The following is a 25,633-nucleotide window of genomic DNA, read 5'->3' as shown; positions in this document are numbered from 1 at the left end:
TTTATATTTATTTTTTTATTATTTTTAAAATTTCTTTAATGGGGGATTAATGTTTTACATTCGACAGTAAACACAATAGATTGTACATGCATAACAGTTTTCAGTTTTCCACATAAAAATACACCCCCCACTAGGTCAGAGGCCAACTTCCTTGAGTAGACATTTACCATCACCATCTCTCCTGTTAACAACCAGGCACCTGAAATAAAGATGAAAGAGCTTCAGCTGAAAGTTTTGCAGGGCAGTGCTTTGGGGTGGCACCTGAAAATCTGAAAGTGGAAGATCTAGACAGTCCTCCAGAGAAGATCAGATCTGTGATCATCTGGGAACCTAGCAATGGCTTCCTCTCAGTGGTTCACCATGAAGACATACCAGTTCACCACTTCACACAAGAGTCAGGTATGGTTCAGACAAGATGGAAGTCCATCCTCTGGAGTATTTTACTTTAGTGTGTCTGGTGGTCACCACTGCCCACTCTACAAGCTCTTCCCCCTGGATGTCATCTCTACCTCCATCACCCTTGTGAACCTCACTGACTAATTTCCACAAGGCCAGACAACAACTATCCCTATCACCAGGGCTCACTTGTCAGCAACGACCAATGGGAAGAATCCCCAAATCACTTACAACACAATGCAGTCCCTCCCACATGGGCATCTGCTGTTTGAAAACCAGGTGGTCAACAGCTTTGGGCAGGAGGGTCTGGATTCAAGAAGACTCTCTTACCATGTGACCAGTCTCACTGCCTCCGAGGACCAGCTTCCCTTCTCACTGTTTACAGCTGAATGCAACCTGACAGACAGGACAGGCCCTGAATATCAGAGTGCAGCCTTTACTGTAGGTGGTGTCTAACCTGACAGTTGCCAACAGAGTGACTCACCAACTGAGATGAAAAGACCTTGATGCTACTGGGCTTGCTAGAAGAACACATAACAATCCCCAGTTTGAAGTGATGGAACCCCCTGTTCACGGACAACTTGTCTGAGGAGTGGGATGTGGCACTGTGATGGAAGATGCCACTGTGTTCACTCAGAAAGACATTGACCAAGGACTAGTGATGCTCTGTCTGTGCCAATCTGACAGGCACAGATGTGCAGAATGATTCCTTCACATTCTTGCTCAGGGCACATCACGTACAGCCAGCGAAAGGTCATCTCTCCTTCACCATTGCACCACATGACCCTTTCCTGTTGCAAACATCTACCCCTGGTGTTTCTTTATTAGTCACAGAAGATAATCTTTTGACTTAGTCTCTCTCTCTCTCTCAAGAAAAGCCCAAGGTTTCCCCACGACCTAGAAGACAGACAGAAACTCTGGGGAAACTGAGCCAGACCAGTTGGCAGGAACCAGGTCCCTGAGGACACCGCAGTGGTGCAGAGCACACGATAGGTGATAAGGCCTCTCCCACCAAGGTCATTTGGCCACTAACTGTCTTCAAAACCAGCTCAGGATCAGTTACTCTCTGATCGTCCTCATCCCCTCAGCTGCAATAGTCTCCCTACTGATAATAACTGCAGTGGCCTTGTGTGTCTGGCTGCTGAGTTGTAAGACAGAAAAGTCAAAATCTTTTATCACGTCCCAGACCATCCCTGGAATCCACACCCCCAAGTCCTAGGCCAGAAAGGAGCAGAACTATTCCCACTGTCATAGTGACACTCCTTCTGAAAAATTCCAGCAGTCCCCCCCCAGTAATTTTTTTCAGGGTGCCACAATGTAAACAAATGTGGCCCCAAATCACTGAGCCAGTGGAAAAATGTGCTCCCTGGGAGACATGGGTGAATCTGAATCCCAACACGGTCGGGCTCTGCCGACAAACCAAGCCAGAGCTGAAGCACAACCAATACTGGGTGTAGACTGAGGACTCTTGTATTATGCTGAATACCCACTATGTGCTAGGTCTTGGGTTAGGCACTGGAATCCAAAGGCAAAGATATGCTGGCTGGATCAGCTGACAAAGCATGGCCTCCTCAATCAGTCACGCCGTTTTGGGCTATGGCCCCTTTGTCATGTCTCAGTGGGTGTTTGTAGGAACTGTTGTATGACATTCAATTTACAGGTTCTTCACAGTGAGTTTTGTGTGCCCTCTGACTGTCCCTGACCCTCTCACATCGTAAGAGGTGGTCAGTGTCTAGACCATCTGCCACACTGCAACAGAAATAATCAGCCTAACTGGAAACAGCTGTATTCCCTCATGAGCTAGATTTCAAGGAGGAAGACTGAATACTTTGCACTGAGGGTTTATTCTTTGTGAGTGAGTCAGCAGGAAGTGCAGGAAATAGAAGAGGTAATTTATTAAATCCACGAGTTTGTTTCTGGTGTTTTTCTGTAATGCCTCTTCCTCTTCCGAGGGCCCTCAGTTCCCTTTCCTGATACAGGAGTGTCCTGGTGCTCCCGATAGCGGCTCAGTCTACCTCCCCCTTTGAAGGCGGTCACCAAACACATTGTGTTTCCCCGAGACTTTATCTTTCCTAGTTTGTAAAAACAAACATTAAATGAAAGAAAAGCAAAGTTTGTTAAATACATTTGTGTTGCTCAATTCAGCTTCACTTTACAAAGGGCTGAAATAATGGCAAATTATTTCAAATTTCTGAGTGACTTTTCAAGTTGAATCTACCAAAGGCAGATTCAAGCTTCAGTCTCTGTGCTTGTAAAATGAAGATATCAGTGCTTGTATTAGTTAGAATGAGGGCAGATAGATAGATTGTTTTCTTTATGGGGACACATAAATACATACTTCAAGCTCTGTGGGCCACATGAAGTCTCTCATTGATTATATTTATATTATATTTATTTATTATCTTATTTTATTAATTTATTCCCTTTTGTTGCCCTTGTTGCTTTATTGTTGTAATTATTATTGTTGTCTGTCTTCGTTGTTGGGTAGGACAGAGAGAAATGGAGAGAGGAAGGGAAGATAGAGAGGGGGAGAAAAAGAGACACCTGCAGACCTGCTTCACCACCCGTGAAGTGACTCCCCTGCAGGTGGAGAGCTGGGGACTCAAACCGGGATCCTTCTGCAGGTCCTTGCGCTTTGTGCCATGTGCGCTTAACCCGCTGCGCTACCGCCCAACTCCCTTATTATATTTATTTTTTAAAAGAAATTTTAAATGTAAAAATATTTCTGACATCTAGGATTTGACCACAAGCCATAGTTTGTCAACCATTTGCTTAACTAAACAATACTAGAGTTGAATTATTTCAATTTATAAGCATCTTAAAGGTGGATATTTCAAGTCTGGCTCAGTAGACCAAAGATGCCACTAAAGCTATTCTTTTATTCTTTCTGCTCTAATTTACCTAAGCTGTTGACTTGTCATTCTTGTTTGTTCCTTGTGGTTATGATTGCTGAAGACTCGGCAGTATAACCACATTCAAAGAAACTGGAGTGGAAGGGAGAGAGAGAGAGAGAGATAGTAAATTTTCTTAGAAATTATGTCATGGTGGGTACTGTACAGCAAACCCTAACAAAAGGACTTTTCAAAGTTAACCCAATTACCAAATAATGTGATGATAAACGTTAACTATCAAGTGTCTTTTTGAACACTAAGACAGCAGGAACCTCACATCTCCACTATAGAGCCTCTACTTCCCCCAGTCCTGGAATCATTGGATAGGGCCCACTTTCCCGTATGCCTCTCCCAATCCATATCAAATAATATTGCATCTGCCGATCACAACCTAACCAACGCAACGATTGCCACCTCAACATGCTTCACTTCAGACTGTGTCCAGAGACTTCATGTGTGGAATGACAACCCTTCAGCTTCATTACTACTTCATTACCTTTCCTTTCATAGTATACTCTAATTCCATCTCAGGTGGTTCACTTTCTAACAAAGTCCCAAAACCTAGATATACACCAGTTTCTGTGAGAGAGAGCATATGTTCACACGTATCCGTAAACTACTGCAAAATATTTAACAGAAAGCAGAAGTACACTAGAGTTTGCAGTGAGTACTCCCCTAACACTTCCTCTCCACTATTCCAAGTTTTGGGTCCATGATTGCTCAACAATTTGTTTGGCTTCATATGTTAACTCTCTTTTCAGTCACCAGGTTCCAGATGTCATCAGGATGCCGGCCAGGCTTCCCTAGACTGAAGACCCCACCAATGTGTCCTGGAGCTCCGCTTTCCCAGAGACCCACGCTACTAGGGAAAGAGAGAGGCAGACTGGGAGTATGGACTGACCAGTCAATGCCCATGTTCAGCGGGGAAGCAATTACAGAAGCCAGACCTTCTACCTTCTGCGACCCATAGTGACCCTGGGTCCATGCTCCCAGAGGGACAGAGAATGGGAAAGCTATCAGGGGAGGGGGTGGGATATGGAGATTGGGTGGTGGGAATTGTGTGGAATTGTACCCCTCCTACCCTATGGTTTTGTTAATTAATCCTTTCTTAAATAAAAAAGAAAAAAAAGAAATTATGTCATGGGGGCCAGCCTGTGGCACACCTGGTTAAGTACATAAGTTACAATTCGCAAGGACCTGGGTTCAAGCCCCCTGGTCCCCACCTGCATGGGAGAAATTTGCTTCATGAGTGGTGAAGCGAGGCTATAGGAGTCTGTCTCTCTCCCTCTCTGTCTCCTCCTTCCTCTCAACTTCTAGCTATCTATAGCCAATAAATAAAGATAATATGTTTTTAAATAAAGTATATCATTGTCATCATCATAGCTTTTTACTCTAGTTAAGGGAGTACTTTCTCAGACATTTCCCCCTTGCATGTCTCATTGTGTAGAACTAAATAACATGATTCCCATCCCTTGACTAACTAACCATTGGCAAAGGGAAATGGAATTCTCTTGATTGATGGTCTCTTCTGGGACTGGGAGAGAATTCTGTAACATCAGAGATCATGGCTCAGTCCATCATGGAATTAGGGGCGGGTGTGGGGATATCACTTAGGAGGCAAATGCTAGGGCCTATTAACATACTAGTCAAGTACTGAAATATATGGAAAGAATAGATTTTCTTTCATACTGATACCCACTATTTTTGTTAATTCTTTTCATTTTTTAATTTTTTGTTATTAAGGAGAGAGAGAGAGAGAGAGAGAGAGAGAGAGAGAGAGAGAGAGAATGAGCGATTATAACACTGAAGCCTTCTTTAATGCCGTAGGGGCCAGGTTTGAACCTGGGTCACACAGGTGGCAAGCAGCACACTATCCAAGTGAGCTATTTCACTGGCCCCACATTTGTGCCCATTTTAATATCTGAAACGTTTCTGTTAAATTCAGTAGCCAATTTCTTTAGGGTGGGGCTGCCCTTATCCCCTTGCCCTCCGGAGATATTTGACAATGTCTAGAGATAGATTAGGTTCTCATAACTGGTGCTGCTGGCTTAACTGTATACAGGATGCTTCCAGATATTCAGTATCACACACAACAACCTCTGTGAATTGGCCCTCAGTGTCAGTAGTGTCAAGGTTGAGAAGCCCCGATTTAAGAAGTTTTAATAAATCCATTACCAACACTAGGCAAAAGCTTTATTCTAAAGTTGGAATGGAAGGATAAACATTTTATGGCAAGTTTGGAACCTTGATAGGCTACTGGTAGGCATAAACATTTTTAATGGGGGGATATATTTTAATAATAATAAAAAAACCTTGAGAGCAGACTTATTTCTTCACAGTCCTTAGAAAACGACTTTATCATGTGTTAACAGGTGGAACACATCAGGAGAGAAGATAATGAGGCAGGGTAGTTACAGAGGTAAAAATGAGGTCAAAATGACCCCAGAAGTCTGATGCCTCCAATATGTTCCATATGGATTTTTTTTTTTCCTCATTCTCTCCCATTTCTGATCTGGGTTGCCAAGTTAACTTTAACAGCGCTTTGTGCAAAGATATTTCATGTCTACAGAACAAATGTAAGTATAATGTATATGGAACTAGAAAGAATCGCCCATGTCTTAGCTCCTTGAGTGATAGATATATATTATATATATAATATATACACATATACATATGTATATGTATATATATTATGGACAAGTCTTGCTGAAGAAAACTTCAGCTCTTCTTCCCAAAGTAGTTGCCTCCTGATTTCTTGGATTCTGGGGTTTTATAGAGGTCCTTTTGATTGTTTCCGTATTCAGTCTCTTTAGAAAGAAAGAGTAATGAGAGTCTTAGTCCAAGGCTGGCTCAAACTATGCAACTCAGAATTACTGCTATGATTGCTCTAAGAAGTCGTGCACTCAGAAAGAACCGAGTGGGAGTGTATGCCTAACTTTGCACACACAACAGAGGCTGAGAAGCATCTTTGCCTCTAGTAAGTGTTTTCTTTTCTTTCCCTTGCCAACTGGGCAAAGAGAGTGCTAGTTCTCTATGGAAACACCAGACATGCTTAGCTTGGCAACCATGTTGGCCTTTTGTGTCAACCATAAGATCGTGGGAACTAGGATTGCCAACTTGGTCTAAAAAGAAGTCTGATTTTACCTCCTTTTTACCCTCTTAATTTTATAATTCCAGGTAATAATATTAATGTCCATATTGGAATTATTTTAAGGTTAAAATGTGTCTGCTGCAGCACCAACATCAGTGTGAGGTCTAGATGTAAGGAGTGATTAATCACAAGCCTCATATAATGCTTGGAAAGCTTCCTCCCAGGGGGGCTAGGCAGTGGCACACCTGGTTAAGTACATATATTACAGCATGCAAGGACCTGGGTTCAAGCCTCTGGTCCCCACCTGCAGGGGGAAAGCTTCATGAATGGTGAAGTAGGGCTGCAGGTGTCTCTCTGTCTCTTTCCCTCTCTCTATCTCACTCATTTCTCAATTTCTCTCTGTCTCTATCCAATAAAGAAAGGAAGAAAGAGGGAGTCGGGCGGTAGCTCAGCGGATTAAGTGCAGGTGGCGCAAAGTGCAAGGACCGGCAGAAGGATCCCGGTTTGAGCCCCTGGCTCTCCACCTGCAGGGGAGTCGCTTCATAGGCGGTGAAGCAGGTCTGCAGGTGTCTCTCTTTCTCTCCCCCTCTCTCCATTTCTCTCTGTCCTATCTAACAACAATGGCATCAATAACAACAATAATAACTATAACAACAATAAAAAAGCAAGCACAACAAAAGGGAAAATAAAAAAAAAAGGAAGAAAGAAAAAAGCGTTCCCCCCCCCCCCAGAAGCTCTAGAATATTCTGATTTGCTAGTGAGTTTAATGAAATGAAAGTGATGTCTAGCATTTGGTGTTGGCTGAAATAAAACAGGAAACTGAAAACTTTGTCGGGGTTGGGTTGTGGTACACCCAGGAGAGTGCCCATACTAGGTCCATGTGCCCATCCCCACCTGTGGTGGGGGACTCTCCATGAGCAGTGAAGCAGTGCTTCTGGTGCCAGATGTCACTCCTTTTCTGGTTTCTCCCTTTCTGTCTCTCTCAGTGCAATGCATGGGATGCATTGGATCGACCTTTCCGTGGTGCATCCCGTGAGTACCCATTCATTGGGGAAAATGACGATCCTTCCTAGCCGACTGAATCCACATGGATCCCAGTCACTTTCAAAGCCAGCAACAAGCTCCTGACAGCTTTCAAGCTGTTGGTCCTGCTCTTCGAGTCCACCCTGTCCAACATTTGACGTCTCGTCATCCAATCGGGTCTCCTACGCCTACACTGAACTTCTCTGTTCCGGACTCTTGGAAACAGAGTTGGCAGTCAGCTGAGGTCAAGAACAAACACCTCATCACAGACCCCTGCAAGCGTCCACCCGGCTTTGACCTAGCACATTATGATTGGGCCCTCCTCAATCGCTATCGAACAGGCTATGGCCGGTGCGCCGCTATGTTCCATCGCTGGGGAGCCAGAGACGACCCGAACTGCCCCTGCGGCTACAGACAGACTATGACCCACATAGTCAACGACTGCCCCCTCTCCAGATTCAAAGGAGGTCTCAAAACTTTACATCAGGCTCAACCTGACGCTGTCGACTGGCTACGGAAGAAGGGCAAACGCTAGAAGAAGAAGTGTAATGCATAAGTATGCTACTGAGAGTGGTGGAGTTGTCGTGCAGGTACTGGGTGCTGGCAATAATCCTAGTGGCAAAATGAAGAAAGAAAGAAAGAAAGAAAGAAAGAAAGGAAGGAAGGAAGGAAGGAAGAAAGAAAGAAAGAAAGAAAGAAAGAAAGAAAGAAAGGTTTTAGTAAAACTTGGGTGTGGAAAATGGAAGATTTGGAAACTGAGAAGCCGCCTAAAGTGTTTGTTCCCATACACAGAGCAGCTGCTATGCAGTTTGAACTCACTATCAGAACAAATGTGCTGCCTCTTGTCAAATAAGTGGGGAACTGATCTATGGACATCAGAGGTTAATATCAGACAAACAGGTGGTTTTTGCTTAAGAGAAGTCCTTTTTGTCTGGAGTGCTCTGGGAGAAGACTGACCACTCTGGAGACCTGGGTAAGGCCTCTGTGCTTCACAGGGACTCGGACGGGGGCTGCTTGCTCAAGTGATGCACAGATAATTCTTTGGCACCTACTCTAGGAAGCTCCCAGAGGGGAGATTCTGTATAAGACACTGTGCTGAAAGGAGATTTTGATCCCTTCCCTTTGTGGGCTCTTCCAGAATCACACAGATTGTCAGTATTTATCATTATTACTATTATTATTATTTTGCAGTAGGTCTATAACTGAGACACTGTGCTTACACAATGAATCCTGGGCTTTCTGTAATCTTTTTTTTTTCTTTTCCTTTTTTAATATGTTTACTTACTTATTGGATAGAGACAGAGACCTCGAGAGGTAAGGCAGAGAAAGAAAGGGAGAGAGAGAGATAGATACATACAGCACTGCTTCACTGCTCATGAAGTTTCTCCCTGGAGGTGGGGCCTGAACCTGGGTCCTTGCACATGGTAACGTGTGTGCTCTACTCTAAGGGGTGCATCATTGCCAAACCCATAACTTTTTCCTTTCTTTTCTATTTCTTTCTCTTCTCCTCTCTCTCTCTCTCTCTTTCTCAATACACAGTAATATAAAGGGGGAGAGAGAGGAAGAGAGACAGAAAGACATAAGCATCACTGCTCCACCGCTCAAGCTTAGGAACTTGAACCTGGTCCTTGTTCATAATTTGCTTGGTGCATACTTTACCAAATACTAGATGCCAGCACTCCTTTGTTTGTTTGTTTATTTATTTATTTATTATTTTCCCTTTTGTTGCCCTTGTTGGTTTTTACTGTTGTTGTAGTTAGTATTGTTGTTGTTATTGATGTCGTCGTTGTTAGGACAGAGAGAACTGGAGAGAGGAGGGGAAGACAGAGAAGGAGAGAGAAAGACAGACACCTGCAGACCTGCTTCACCACCTATGAAGCGACTCCCCTGCAGGTGGGGAGCCAGGGGCTCGAACCGGGATCCTTCTGCCGATCCTTGCGCTTCGCACCAACCTGTGCTTAACCCACTGCGCCACCGCCCGACTCCCTCAGCACTCCGTTTTAAATACAGCTTTGCTGAGATGTTATGATACAGCATACAATCCACTCCAATTCAGTAGTCTTTAGTATATTTACACACGATGCAACCCTCTCTACAGCCAGTCTTAAGAACTGTGTCATCACCTAAAGAAAAGTCCTGCATCTGTGAATTACTACTCTCTATTTGTTCATAGGTTCAGTAACTGCTAGCCAACTTTTGCCCCTGTAGACTTACCAGTTAGGGACATTACCTATAAATAGGATCACAGAACACATGGTGATTATGTCTGACTTCTTCACTGAGCATAGGGTCTTCAAGATTGATCCTACCATGGCCTGTATAAAGTCCTATGTAAACTATATAATGTTTCCTCGTATAATTAAATGCCAATATTTTTTCTATCTATGCAATTGGTTGATTGACATATGGAAATGTTTCTTCCCCCCCTTTTTTGGTTATTATGAAAAAATGCTGCTGTGACACTAATGTGCCTATTTTTTATGGACATATGTCTTCATTTCTCTGAACTATATACGAGAAGTGGGATTGCTAGGTGATAGGGAACTGTAGTTTTTTGAAGGCTTATTTATTTTATTTAAATATATTATTTATTTATTTATTTATTATTGGAGAGAGACAGATAAATTGAAAGAGGGAGATAGAGAGCAGAAGAGACAAGAGAGACAACTGCAGCTCTGCTTCACCCACTCATGAAACTTTCCCCCTGCAGGGGGGACCAGGGTCTTGAACCTGGGTCTTTGCACACCGTAGTGTGTGTGATTAACCAGGTGTGCCACTGCCTAGTTACCTGACTCTGTATTTAAGCCTCCAAAAAACTGCTAGTTGACAGATATTAAGAACAGAGACAAGAGAACATATGAAGGGAATAAGAAAAATGCTCACCATCGTCTGCTTGATTCCCTTGTCAGTGGACTGACTGCCTTCTGCTATAAAGTTCTTCATTTCACTTTCCTCATGGCTATAACTAGCCAGAGCCTCTCTGGAGTTCCCAGTTATATGAATCTCATACTCAAGGGCATAACATCAAGTCACTACAACCCAGGGGTGACTAACTTCAATTCTGAAAGACAAATCATTTTCTCAGCCACTCTTTTTGATTCATTCCTCCTGGTCTAGGTGTCCACTTGAGCTCAATTATGTGTGGCCCACAGGTGGAATTGATTGGAAAAATGCAATCGCTTCGTTCCCTCTTTGTAAGAGCTCTAAGGAGTCTGTTCTAATAAACGAAAGGAGAATAGACTGACACTGCAAAGTATTCTTATACTTTGGACTGCTCTATATTTCTCCCTGGAATAAGTATTTTTGCTACAAGAGTGAAATAGCATAGAAAAGACGTCCCACCCAATACCACAAAGAAAAGTCAAAGCCCTGAATTTCAGCCCTTGGTGTGAAGGGGAAAAGCTCTATTTTGTAATACTGCACAAAAGGGAGAAAAGGGTCTTTCCACAAAGTACTGCCTTCTCCTTCCCACCGGCTATGCTTAAAATTCTGAGTGAGGGGCAGGGATGAAAGACTGGAACTCAGATGCTTCAATGTTATTAATGATTTTCCTTCTTTTTTAAAAAAAAGATATTTTATGTATTTAACTGTGGGTAGAAACAGTCATAAATTGAGAGAGGAGGGGGAGATAAAGAGAGAGAGACAGAGAAATACCCACAGATGTGCTTCACCACTTGTGAAGCTTCCCCCCTGCAAGTGGGGACAGGGGGCTTGAACCTTTGTCCTTGTGCATTATAATGTGTGCCCTTAACCAGGTGTGCCAACGCCTGGCCCCATGATTTTTTTTCTTATTCTCCACCAACTAAAGGAGAATGGGCCATACTTCCCTGACCCACTGAAAGTTTACATACGGGTTTGTCTGCTCCATATACAGTGCTCTCCAGTGATCATCTCCTTTCTAGTATTTTCTAGTTTCTGTGTAAACTTTTGACAAGCAGGTAAAACAGAGCTCCTGTAGCTCTCTCAGGTCACCCTGCCAGCACCCCTGCCTTCTCTCTCATAGCTGTCAACATTCCCTTTAGAATATGGCTGGAGGGAGCTAGACCAGATAGATGCTTTACTTAGTCTTGTCTCAGCTTTCAAGTAATATTCGTTTTTCTTATATTGTTCTCTACCATGAAATTATACTGCGGGAGCTCTAGGGAATTCGGAGTCCCTACCCCTAAAAACTCATCAAGATGATAATTGAAACAGATGAACTTATAAAAGAAGGACAAAGAGGAGAAGAAAGTAAAAAGAAGAAAAAGGAATAATGAAACTGTAAGACTTTGTAAATTCAAGCAAGCCCCCAGACCCCATTTGCAGAGGGAAGCTTCAAGAGGTGAAGCAGAGCTGCAGGTGATTCCCCCCCCTCTGTCTCTTTCTCTCTTTGTCTCCCCAGCTGGGAGTGGTGAATTTGTTGTGCAGATACTGACCTCCAACAATAACATTGGTGACCAAAAAAAAAAGAGACTGTGAGAGAAGTATGGAAGTTAAGTAAAAGGTGGGGACATAGAGCCTTGGTGGTGGGTGGACTCTGGAACTACACCTCTGTAATATTGTGATCTTGTAATCATCATTATCTCACTAACAAAAAGGGGGTCAGGTGGTGGCTCATGCACGTGGTGGCTCACCTGGTAAAGCACATAGGTCGCCATATGTGAAGATCTGGGTTCAAGCTCTTGGTCCTTATCTTCAGGGAAGGAGTTTCATGAGTGGTGGAGCATTGCTGCAAGTATCTATCTTTCTCTTCCTCTCCTTCTGTTTCTCTCTCTCTACCAGGAAGAGAGAGAGAGAGAGAGAGAGAGAGAGAGAGAGAGAAAGAGAGAGAGAGAGAGATGGAAAGAAGGAAAGTAAGAGAGAAAGAAGAAAAAAGCAAGCGGGAAATAGTAATGTCCAGCAGAACAGTCGAGTCATACGGACACTGAGCCCCAGTGGTAATTCTGGCATCAAATAAATATGTCAATCAATAAATAAAACAAATCTGATAGTTTATCCTACAAGGTCCCAGGAGGCACACCCAAACTGGGTAATTGAGAAGTGTTAAGTCTTTACTCCATAGAGATGTAGAGACAAGGGCAAGATTCAAGGAAAAAATATGTCAGGCTCAGTGGCCCTGAGGTTAGCAATTGCAAGGAACAGTTGTACTAGTCTTAGGGAAAAGGAAAGAGTAACTCCTGGAGGTGGGGAATTGTCCTGGCTATGACCTTGTGTAGGTTTAGGCAGCCAGCTGACCTTCAAACATGGAAAGGAGAGCTCTGAAGGAATAAATACTCCCTCTCACAATTCACCTATCTTCGGATCTCCTGCCAAGGCTGTAGTGAACTGTCAGGCAGCCCCCCTGCTCCATCCTCCATTGCTGACACTATGGCCTATTTACATAATCATTGTTTTGCCTGATCTATCTTCTTTCTACCTTGAGATCTACCCTGCCTGCAGGGTGCATTAATCCCACCAGTTAAAACCCTAGCAACCGTTGCTACAGAAGCTTTCTACCTTCCAGCTCTTTCCTTTTCTCCACCCCCATCCCTAGCCATTTCCTTTTCCGACTTGCCACTTCCGGTTCTAAATATATAAAAGCGTTGTCTCTGATCAATAAAGACACATTGTGTTCCTGCTCTGCCACGAGTTCCTGGTCTCTCTCCTGCGTTGCTGAGTAAGCAACAGCCCAGATGGGCTCCGGTCGAGTTCTCTCCAACCCAGAGAGCACATACCCGGGAACAAACACCCTCACGCTAGCCTGGCACCCAACCAGAGAGCAGACACTCAGGTCCTCTTCCTTCATTCCACAGGGAGCAACTCCCTGTGGAGACAGCTGAGTGGAAAATGGACCCAGAGGAACCCTGAGGTGGTGTCTTAGGCAAAGCAGGCAGCTGTTGTGTGCCTGAGCCAGGCCTGAAGCCCTGCTTTCCCAACTTTATGGTGGTGCTCCTCTTGGCCTCCCCTTCACGTGTGGTTATTAGTGGGAGGACTGGGTCTTTGCTCCCCTTTTCTCAGCCCAGAAAGCTAAATTCCATCTCTGTGGCCCCTCAGTCCTTCCCCTCTGGTGGACTTGCTTATAGATGGAGTACTTGGCTAAGCAACCCCTCACACAAAGGAAAGTCCGTGTGTGTGTGTGTGTGTGTGTGTGTGTGTGTGTGTGTGTGTGTGTGTGTGTCTGTCCGTCAAGCTTGTGAGCCTGCAGAATGGAAAAAGCCTCAGATTGCTTTCTGAGTAGGCAAGCTTACGTTCTTCCTGGAAAGAGCTCTCTGAGGCTGTTGCCACAGTCGATGGAAAGCCAGGAAGCTGCTTTCAGATGAGCTTGCTCTTGCTTTGGACTGTAACTGAAAACAACTGTTTTGCTTCGACTAGAACATGTAGGGAATTGGAACCCTCTGGCAACTTGTCAGGCAGGAGGGGGCCCGGGCAGGATGGCTCAGGCAGGGGGGAAGGAAGGGGAAAATAGTGGCTGGTAAGACCTAGGGAAAAATAAGGCTTATTGGTTTGAAGAAGAGGAAACTTACTTGTGGTTTCCATGGAGAATACATTTCCATCTGCCCTGGTGGTGAAATAGGCTGTGAATGAGGAAAGCAGGGTGACTTTTTAATTTAATTTAAATTATTTGTTTTTATTTTTTCTTTAAATATTTTACTTTTCTGATGTCTGACATTCTCACAGGAGTGAAGTGCATCTCTTTGTTGTCTTTATTTGCATTTTTCTGACAATCTTGGAGCATTTTTTTTTCATGTTTTCTGGCCTTTCAGATCTCTTCTGTGGTGAATATTCTGTTCATATCCTCTCCTCATTTTTGGGTGGGGTCATTTGTTTTCTAGTTGCTGAGTTTGGTGAGCTCTTTATATATTTTGGTTATTAGCCTATTGTCTGATGTATGGCATGTGAAGATCTTCTCTTATTCTGTAGGGGGTCTCTTTGGGTGGTGGCTTCTTTTGCTGTGCATAAGTTTTTTTAATTTTGTGTAGTCCCATTGGTTTATTTTTGTTTTAGTCTTCTTTTTTAAATATTTGTTTATTCCCTTTTGTTGCCCTTGTTTTATTGTCGTAGTTGTTGTTATTGATGTCGATGTTGTTGGATAGGACAGAAAGAAATGGAGAGACGAGGGGAAGACAGAAAAGGGGAGAGAAAGATAAACACCTGCAGACCTGCTTCACCACTTGTGAAGTGACTCCCCTGCAGGTGGGGAGCTGGGGGCTCAAACCGGGATCCTTAAGCCGGTCCTTGAGCTTCCTGCTATGTGCTCTTAAGCCGCTGCACTACCTCCCGACTCCCTAGTCTTCTTTGTAATTAGATTTGTATCATTGAAGATGCCTTTAAAATTTAGATGGAAAAGAGTTCTTCCCATTCTGGGTTTGGTGTCTTGCACCAAAGTCAAAGACTCTGGGTGGGGGGTGAGGGGGGGTTTCAGGTCCTGGAACATGATGGCAGAGGAGGACATAGAGGGGGTTGAATTGTTATGTGGAAAACTGAGAAATGTTACACATGTACAGACTACTGTATTTTACTCTTGACTGTAAACCATTAATCCCCCCAATAAAGAAAAATTTAAAAAGAGAAAAATAATAAAACACAAAGCAGAAATTGGACTGGGTTTGGTGTATTTCACCAAAGTAAAAGACTCTGTGGTGGGGGGAAGGGTTCGGGTCCGAGAAAATTATGTCAGAGGAGGAGCTAGAAGGGGTTGAATTATTTTGTGGAAAACTGAGAAATATTATATATGAACAAACTACTGTATTTTACTGTTGACTATAAACCATTAATCCCCCCAATAAAGAAAAAAAATCTTTTACTTATTTATTATTAGATAGAGATAGAGAGAAATTGAGAGGGGGAGACAGAAAGATATCTGCAGCCCTGCTTCACCACTCATTAAGTTTCTCCCCTGCAGGGGACCAGGGGCTTGAACCTGGGTCTTTGAACACTGTAATGTGAGCATTTAACCAGGTGTGCTACTGCCTGGCCTCAGGGGTGACTTTTCAGAGTGACAAACTTATCGTGGATCCTGGAAGTTATAAGAATAATGGAGATCAAGGTTCACACTCTAGTTTCTTTAGAATGAGCTACTTAGAGACAAGGCCTTGCCGTCCTGGCTGTAAAGAGGAGGTGAGGAATGCTAGTTCACAGAGCTGTGAGAGAGATAAACAAGATGAGCTCCATGCTTTTGGAAGGAAAGATCTGACTAACTTTCTAGTTACCAATCTCCTTTATTAAGAGAAATTAAAGCATCATCTCAGCATGCCCTGTGCCTTCTGCCTCAGCAAGGTTCACAGTCTCCAGGTCTACACTTTCTTTATGCTCCATAATTTTATTCTGAAGCAAATGACACCAACTGCAGATGATGGTTAAGTCTTTGCCAGCTGGGACCATGCCAGCAGGTATGGCTCTGGGAGGATTTCTCCAGTAGATCTGCCGTTCGTTCTTCCAGTATTAAGACATGAGAGACTTGGGGAAGGGGGAGAAAAGTCTTAGGAGGCAGGACTTCTAAATGCCTTTCCTTAGAAGGGGGCATCTTCTTCACACTGAAGGAAGATCAAAGTTGGCTAAAAAGGTCATTGTGTGGTAAAAGAACAGCAGTTTCTTCCTAGAGCTTTTTATATTTGTACTGTAAGGAGTCATTCTGATGTGAAGCCTTTGGGTTAGGTGTTTAAAATTTTTTTTTAATTGGAATTAGTGGTTTACAGTAAACAGTAAATACAGATTTTGGTAAATGTGTAAATTTTTTTTCATTTTCTGAAAAGCACTCTTACCCCCCAACTAGGTCCTCCTCCACTGTCATGCACCTGAACAATGCCCACCCCCCGCCCCTAGAGTTCTTTACTTTGGTGCAATATACCGACTCCAGCGCAAGTTCTGCTTTGTGTTTCTCTTTCTTATTTCTCAATTTCTGTCGATGAGTTAGATCATCCCAAATTCATCCTTCTCTTTCTGGCTTATCCCACTTAACATGATTCCTTCAAGCTCCATCCAAGATGAGATGGAGAAGGCGAATTCACCATTTTTAATAACTGAGTAGTACTTCATTGTGTATATAGACCATAACCTTCTCAGCCACCAATCTGATGTTGGACACCTGGGTTGCTTCCAGGTTTTGCCTACTAGACACACAGGAACTCTAGTTATCTGAGGGATCAACAGCAGCTTGGACCATAGCTCTCAAAAGTTTCTGAAAGATCCCCACCCATTCCATTCCTTTGATCTATCTTCTTTCTACCCTCAAGACCCTCCCTGCCTGCAGGGTATAATTAATCCTACCAGTTAAAACCCTCGCAACAGTTGCTAAGGAAGTTCCTATCTTTCCAGTCCCCTTTTGCTTTTCTCTGCTCCTTTCCAAACCATGTCAAGCCATTTTCTGTTCCTGACTTGCCACTTCCGGGTCTGCCCTTTAAAAAGCCTTGACTCTCTGATCAATAAAGAATTGAATTGCCTCGCCACCACGAGTCTGTTCCTAAGTTATCTCCCTTGCATCGCTAAGTGAGTAGCAGCCCAGGCAGGCTCTGGTCGTGTTCTCTCCAACCCAAGGAGTATGTGCCTGGGAAGAGGCACCCCCATGCTAGCTCAGCAGTCTATATTCCAAGGGGCTCATGACTTTACTAGTTTTTGCCTGAGCCTCACATCTGATATGCAAGTGGACCCAAGTTATTGTCTGGGGAGATGGTGTCATGGCTGGAAAAAGGGCTAAAAAGCTGGATCAGGGAAGAGAATAGCTCCCAAATATGGAAAAGTTGTATAAATATTGTTAACTATAAACCCCACTGTTATGATCTGGGGCCCATATTCAGCTTGGGAACCTATGTAACCTCTATTCCTATAGATATGAGCTCACATTCTGTGGTCATGAATAGGAACGTTCCAAGTTGCACCAATTTCAGGACCCATCTTCCTCAGGTGGTAGATAGTGTATATTATCCAATTCCCTTCAAAGGATGTGACATTCTCTACAATTATTGATGCACATTGAGGGCAAGGTCCTATGGGGCCCCCCAAAGGGGTCTATTATGTTGTTGCTGATGGAGATGAACAGTGACAATGGAGAGAGGGATCTATTCAAGGTCTAGGCCCATCATGTCTGTGTGGGAATGCCAGGACTCCCTGACTAGGGGCCCAGATGATGGGGTGGCCTGGTAGTAACTAGAGTCATAATTCAATAACATCTCTGGGAGTCTGGCGGTAGCACAGTGGGTTAAGCACAGGTGGTGCGAAGCGCAAGGACCGGCTTAAGGATCCCAGTTTGAGCCCCTGGCTCCCCACCTGTAGGGGAGTCGCTTCACAAGCAGTGAAGCAGATCTGCAGGTGTCTGTCTTTCTCTCTCTGTCTTCCCCTCTTCTCTCCATTTCTCTCTGTCCGATCCAACAACAATGACATCAATAACAACAATAATAACTACAACAATAAAACAACAAGGGCAACAAAAGAGAATAAGTCAATAAATAAATATTAAAAAGTATTTAAAGTATAACATCTCAATTTTCTCATTGGCTAATTTTAGAGAAAGATACTAAGTGATTGCTCAAGTTCATGTATTTGTAACTACTTATAGGTGCATTGTGATACACTTCCCTGGTTTCCCCACTCCTCTCTGTCCAAGAATGAAGGATCTGTATCTCTGGCTCCCCAGACTGTGGTTGGAGGCAGGCCTTACCAGGCAGCCATCTTTGGGAATAATCTTGACTGGAGCACCATCAAGCTCAGGGCTGTGCTCACTCCCTGGAGCAGCTCACATCCAGTGATTAACTGATCCATCCAGGGCTAAGTTAGACTCACAACCCATCTCAATTCTAAAAGTCCACCTCTGCTTCAGAATCCTAAATGGGTTACACAGGCCTTTGAAGAGACTACATTACAAGTTGACTTTTCCCATCACCCTTCCTTTTCCTTCTGTAGTGGCTGATTCCAGGAATATTTAAATGAATTTTCCACACTCTAAATTCTGGCATATTTTGCTTCCCAGGCAGAGCACCTGAACTGTGACAATGCTACAGCTGCAGCTTGAAGTTGGATCATACGGAAACCAGCCCATGCTCTTAAGTAAAGCATTGACTAACTCTCAGCAGAGCCATCTTTATTAAAAGTTGAAGGAATATTTTAAGTAGGCCAACCCCTTGATATTTGTTCTTTTTTTAAATATTTACTTATTTATTTTCCCTTTAGTTGCCCTTGTTGTTTTATTGTTGTAGTTATTATTTTTCTTGTTATTGATGTCATTGTTGTTGGGTTTTTCTTCTTCTAGCGTTTGCCCTTCTTCCGTAGCCAGTCAACAGCATCAGGTTGAGCCTGATGTAAAGTTTCGAGACCTCCTTTGAATCTGGAGAGGTGGCAGTCGTTGACTATGTAGGTGTTGTTGGGTAGGACAGAGAGACATGGAGAGAGGAGGGGAAGACAGAGAGGGGGAGAGAAAGATAGACACCTGCAGACCTGCTTCACCACATGTGAAGCGACTCCCCTGCAGGTGAGGATCCGGGGGCTCGAACCAGGATCCTTAAGCTGGTCCTTTAGCTTGGTGCCATGTGCACTTAACCCGCTGCACCACAGGCGGCTCCCCAACCCCTTGATAATACCTAAAATTCTAAGTACTGTTTGAAAATTCAGTGCTTTGCTATAGAAGAGACTCTGTTATCATTAACAGAGAGGGAATTAGATACAGATAGGGAAATTAGAAGGATCTGATGTCCACAGACAGGTTTTAATATTAGGAATGTAGATTTGTTGCTGATCTTACTCAGCAGAATTGAAATCCTCTGTGATTTCCCAATGAAATTCTAAAAATATGAGTTCAATGAATGCTAGGCTCCCAAAAATCAATAGCCTCTTTTTTTTTTGCCTCCAGGGTTATTGTTGGGGCTTGATGCCTACAGTATGAATCCACTGCTCCTGTGGCCATTTTTTCAAAATTTTTTAATTTCTTTATTGGGGAATTTGTGTTTTACAGTTGACAGTAAATATAATAGTTTGTACATGAATAACATTTATCAGTTTTCCATATAACAATACAACCCCCACTAGGTCCTCAGCCATCCTTCTTGGACCTGTATTCTCCCCCCCCCCCCATTTTCAATTTTTTTTTAAAAAATAAGACAGAGAGGAATTGAGAGGGGGAAGACAGAGAAAGAGAAAGATAGATATCTGCAGACCTGCTTCACCACTTATGAAGCATTCACTATGCAGGTGGGGATCCAGGAGCTTGGACTGGGATCCTTGTGGAGGTCTTTGCACTATGTACTATGTGAGCTTAACCCGGTGTACTAACACCTGATCCCAGAATCAGTAACCTCTTAACTGATTCCTAGAGTGGAACAAGAATGGCAGAAGCCACCACTGCCATCTCTATTTCTGGGTATGGAGTCCTTGAGGAAATGTTGTTTGTAATCTGGATAGAATACTTGTAATCACACAAACCCATTTCTTCATCTGCAGATACAGACACTGATGCAGGGTTCCCCCAAGTAATCAGGACCAGAAGTGGATCCCTGTGTCTGGACTGTAACTCAAGGACTCTTTTCCTATTTTTCTACTCTTCCCTTTTGAAATTTCCTAGAACAGTTCCAATATTATGAGCATTCCAGAGACAACTGATGTAAAGGATTTATTCCTGTATCTCTCTCTAATGCTTTCCAGCTTCCCTTGGATTTTAATTTATCTTGTGTGACCATCTGGTGTTGGACTGTGAGGAGAAACAGGCTGTGTCTCTTCCAGGTCAGTGAGTTGAGATTCTTCACCTCTGTCACACATTCTGTAGTGGAGACCTTGAAGATCAAATGGAGCTTAGAGCAAAGCTGCAATATGGAGGAAGCCTCACCATTTGTGTGGTGACTGGGACATCAAACAAGCCATTGCTATTTTAAGCCACTGAGATTTCAGAAGTTTGGTTACTGAGGCAACTAGTATTCATTACTCAAGTCAATGGGCTTTTACTCTGGGCCAACTTGCCTAGACAGGATATACAGGATATAATAAGCAAGGTGTAGTAATGGCAGTCTCCATTTGGGGAAAAGAAAAAAAAAAAAGTCAGTGGGAATGTAATACTTATCGCTTGGACATCTGGTACTCAACTCAGAGGCAGCAGGTATAAAATAAAGGAATTCCAAGACTGAGAAAAAGGAGACAGTCATTAGTTGAGTGTGTCTTCCACTCTTTGTCTGAAATCCAGCCTTCTTCTGTCCACAGATGTAGAGTTGTGTGTGGTACTTTGATTCTATTTCTAATCTAGGGTTGGGCTATACTCACACTACCTTTTCAACTTGAGCCCAACTGTGTCACTTCTCATGAACGTATATCAGGAACTGGCAGGAGGAACCTAGTTAATGTCACTTCTCTATGAAACTCTGCTCCTGAGCCCACCTCAGTCTCCCATGTGCAGCTGACTCCCAAGACCTACCTTTGAACTGAGAACTCTGCCACTTTCCCCAGCTGGCAGCAGTTACGTCTCCAAACAAGACCCTGAAACACAGGCTATTGTCTCCACTGTGCTGTTGGTTTTGTGGTTATCACTGAGTGTTGCTTAGCTCTGCAACCACAAAGTCACTGTGGCCCCATGTTTGACTTTTGGCCTGTTGGTCTTGTGGTCTTTGTATTTCCTGCCACTGAGACTGACATGCACTCAGTGATGTCGCCTGATGGTGGAGGACTGGGCTGCCTGTGCTTTTTCCTCTTTCTCTGACATCTTAGTTCAGAGTGACTCCCCTATAGATGTGTATGGACACATGTCACCGTGCCGGCCAGACCAAGTCCAGCTTTCATACTCTCACCTTACATACCATTAGGTCATAGCGGCTGTTCGTGGGATCATCGCACACAGATCCTACAATGGACAGGATGTGACACAGATGGAAGGTAATTCTGTAGTTGTTGTGCATATAAATTACATGAGAAATTCTGATAACTGGGCTGACCACTTCCATTCTCATAAGTAACAACACAGTCCCCTCAGTCCTGACCGATGTCATAATTAATATAATGAACAAACCTAGAACATGCTCAGATTTTTAGATATAAAGTCAAGGAGTTATTGTCATAATAATTTATTTTCTTGACATTTGCCTTCCTTTTATATATATATATATATATATTTATTTTCTCTTTTGTTGCCCTTGTTTTTTTGTTATTGCTGTTGTAGTTATTATTGTTGTCATTGATGTCGTCATTGTCAGATAGGACCTAGAGAAATGGAGAGAGGAGGGAGAGACAGAGAAAGGGAGAGAAAGACAGACACCTGCAGACCTGCTTCACCGCTTGTGAAGCGACTCCCCTGCAGGTGGGGAGCCAGGAGCTCAAACCGGGATCCTTATGCTGGTCCTTGCACTTTGCTCCACATGTGCTTAACCAGCTGCGTTACTGCCCAACTCCCTTGACATTTGCCTTTCAATAAAAGTCTAAAATACTTTCACTATAAAAGCTAAACTAGTGCAATAAAGTCATTTTCTAATTCTAAATCCTATGAACACATAATGAACAATTTGATCTATACTCATCTATATTTTATATGTACATGTACCCACATATTTTCATTGATTATTTTTATAACTTGTATTATTAGTGATAGAATAGTGGCTTACAGAATTATAAGACTTCAGGAGTATATCTTCAGCATGCATGTGTGTTAGAATCACCACACCCACCACTGAAATCCATGCCTCTTAAAGTTCAGAGTCTCAGCTCTCACAAAGTCCAAGAGACAATTTGGTACTTTTTTTTTTTTTTTTTTGGCCAGAATACTGCTCAGCTCTGGCTTATGGTGGTTCAGGGGATTGAACTTAGGTCCTTGGAGCCTCAAGCATGAGAGTCTCTTTGCATTACCATTATGCTATCTCCCCCCCACTTTTAAAATAGATACATTTACTTTATTATTGGATAGAGAAAGAGACAAATTGAGAGGGGTGGGGGAGGTAAAGGGGGAGATAGGGAGACACCTGTAGCCCTGCTCCACCATCATGACGTGTCTCTCCTGCAGGTCGGAGCTGGGGGCTGAGCCTGGGTCTCTGCACACTGTAATGTGTGCGCTTTACCAGATGCGTCACCGCCTGGCCCCATGGTTATTATTTTTTGTATGTACAGTACACTTGCTTTAGTGATCTCTATTCCGCATATGAGTGGGACCATCTGGAGTGAGACAATTAGCAAAAAACAAAATAAAAAAAAAGTCCTGCTTTCCTAGCAAGTAGTGTGAGAGTTCCTCACTATCTCATTCCCCTAACATGTTTAAACATTCATCTAGTGCTAGCATTGCTTACTTTCAAAATTCATTTCCATAGCCATGACATCATTTAATGGTTGTTTTTTTTTTTAGAGTAGAGACAGAGAAGCCGAGAGAGAGAGAGAGAGAAAGAGAGATAGAGAGAGAGAGAAAATGAGAGAGAGAGAGAGAGACCACAGCACTGATCTGTGCTGGCAGCCAGGCTTGAATCTGGGTCTTGCACATGGAAAAGCAGCATACTGTCCAAGTGAGCTATTTTGCTGGCCCCTCATTTGATATTTTTTACAACTTAAAATTGGAGAGATCAGTCTCTTTATATAAAATTGAGAAAATTGGGCCCAGGTGGTGCTGCGATCAGTAGAGTATGCACATTACGATGCTATAGGACCCAGGTTCTAGCCCTCAGGTCCCCACAGAGGATGGGGTGGGGAAGGCGCTTAAGAGTGATGAACAATATTGTCCCTTATTGTCTCTTTCTCTCTACCTCTCTGTCTCCCCCATTCTCTCAACATCTCTGTGTCTATAAACATAAATAAGTAAGTCTTATAAAAAGTGAGGAAATTGAGAGTCAGTGAAATAGCTCACTTGTCTAGTGTGCTGTTTTACCAGGTGTATGGCCCAGGCTCTAGTCTAGCCCCTATTGTATTAACAGATGGTTTGGTGCTGTGGTCCTCTGTCTCTGTCTCTGCCTGTCTCTATCTGAAAAATAAAGTAAATAAATACGAGTAAATTGAGAGCCTAGCAGGTTCACTGACCTGCTAAGATTAAATGGAGTGACTAGTATTTCTGGCAGAGCCATAACAATAAAAGGATGAGCCTGGGACTAAGTGGCCAGGATGGAAAATCCACGTTCATATTGCTCACAGACGATTCTGCAGGACCGACCTCCTCCCTATCACTGTGTCCACCGCCAAGCTAGAATTGCATTACCCCAGTGAACTCACAGCCTCCTCCATCTGAAACTCTCCACCCAGAAGAAAACATTCGGGGGTTGAAATTAGTTTCTCGAGATATGGCTGGCAGATAGCTCAATCAGTCAAGCCTCTACTGCCTGCACCGGAGGACTTGGCTTGAGCTCCTGGCACAACATGAGACACACACACGGGAAGTTTCACAACAAGTAGACTGAAGTCCTGGTGTCTCTACTCCCTCTGTTTCTTCTCTGTCTCTTTACATCAGATGTTGAAGGGGTGAAGAAAAATATCCAGTGGGGGCAGTGGAATTGTGATGGTGCAAAAAGTCTGGGGTGGAGAAGTGGAAGGAATAAGAAAGTTATGGCCCACCTGGTTAAGGGCATACAACACAGTACAAGACTGCAGGTTCAAACCCCCAGTCCCCACCTGCAGGGGGAAAACTTCATGAGTGTGAAGCAGGACTGCAGGTGTCTCTCTGCCTTTCTCCCTCTCTATCTTCCTCTTCCCTCTCATTTTTTCTGTCTGTATTCAATAATAAACAAATTTTTAGATCTTTTTTTTTTACTATTTATTTATTTATTCCCTTTTGTTGCCCTTGTTGTTTTATTGTTGTAGTTATTATCGTTGATATTGATGTCATTGTTGTTGGATAGGACAGAGAGAAATGGAGAGAGGAGGGGAAGACAGAGAGGGGGAGAGAAAGACAGACACCTGCAGACCTGCTTCACCGCCTGTGAAGCAACTCCCCTACAGGTGGGGAGCCGGGGGCTCAAACCAGGATCCTTATGCTGGTCTTTGTGCTTAGCGCCACATGCGCTTAACCTGCTGCGCTACCGCCCGACTCCCAATAATTTTTTTTTTTTTAAAAAGATATGAACTTAAGGAAAACTAGTCATTTTGCATGGCTCGGGAATTGGCTCTGTTATAACAAAGTAGGTCTTCAAAATTGGTTGCATACAAATAGGACAAGAGACTATGGTAACCAGATTTAGCACTTCTTAAATACATTCCTATTTAAGAAAGAAAGAAAAAAAAACCCCTCTCAAATCAGCTCAAAGCAGTACAAGATGGAAATGAAGTTACATGCCAAAACTTCAGCCACCACAGAGTCTGTTCTATTTCTTCAGAGTCAGCTCAGCAGTTTGACAGACTGTGCTGTGTCTCCCATTCCTGCCCAGATAATACCCTCCACCCGTTCCCTTTTACACAGAACTCTGGGACTTTTCAGAAGCCCTATGTTGAGAAGGAGGGGCAAGCCATGGTGGGGTTGGGGGGGGCTCTGAGTGGGTGTGGGACCTGGTCTTCATGCTTAGGGGCAGTGCTGACGTCAACCCCCTTCTCCCTCCCTCTCAGAGTGGAGCAAGCACCCAAAAAAAAAAAAAAAAACTCCCTTTTGCAGCTGTGCAAACTGTTCAGGCTGAACTGTAGCCCTCCCACTCCCCTCTCCAGTTATTCCAGAAACAGTTTCATTGGCCACATTCAGAGATGGAAATTTAAAAAAACAAAACAAAATCCAAACCTGCCCCTTTCCCACTTGGCCCTTTTGCAGTCAGACAGGATTGAAATGCAACTTCAATGGAAATGAAATGCTCTTCCAGTTTATGCTCTGGAGTTTCCGTGCTCTTTCCACGTCAGCCCGGTTTTAGCAGAACTGGTCAGCCTGAGGGCTCTTCTTCCAGTCTCTCCCAAGGAACATTCTGGAAAGTTGGCTATCGGGCAGCATTTCTGCCTAATATGCATCTGCTTTAGGCTTCAGGCCACCTTCTTCTTCTCCCTAGTGGAATGTGGAACATTAAGAATCTAGTCTGAAGGTTTGCCCTGAAGTGGAAGAGAGGGGTAAAAGGTAACCAGATTCATCCTAACATTTTCTTTTTTTTCCTCCAGGGTTATCTCTGGGGCTCAGTACCTGCATTAGGAATCCACTGTTCCTGGAGGCCATTTTTCCCCATTGTTGTTGTTGCTGTTATTGCTATTGTTGTTGGATAGGGCAGAGAGAAATGGAGAGAGGAGGGAAGACAGAGAGGGAGAGAGAAAGAAAGACACCTGAAGACCTGCTTCACCACTTGTGAAGCAACTCTCCTGCAGGTGGGGAGCCGGGGGCTCGAACCCGGATCCTTATGCCAGTCCTTGAGCTTTGCACTATGTGCACTTAACTCAC

General features: G+C 43.6%; 1 pseudogene; it reads left to right on the top strand.

Annotated features, from left to right (window-relative positions):
* The window catches only part of LOC103109799 (chondroitin sulfate proteoglycan 4-like), a 43,404-nt pseudogene extending 40,659 nt beyond the window's left edge, over window positions 1-2,745 (top strand).
* Window positions 2,746-25,633: the final 22,888 nt, after the last annotated feature.

The sequence above is a fragment of the Erinaceus europaeus genome, chromosome 5 (assembly GCF_950295315.1).
Source record: "Erinaceus europaeus chromosome 5, mEriEur2.1, whole genome shotgun sequence".
Classification (NCBI taxonomy): domain Eukaryota; kingdom Metazoa; phylum Chordata; class Mammalia; order Eulipotyphla; family Erinaceidae; genus Erinaceus; species Erinaceus europaeus.
This window is presented reverse-complemented; position numbering and strand designations above follow the sequence as displayed.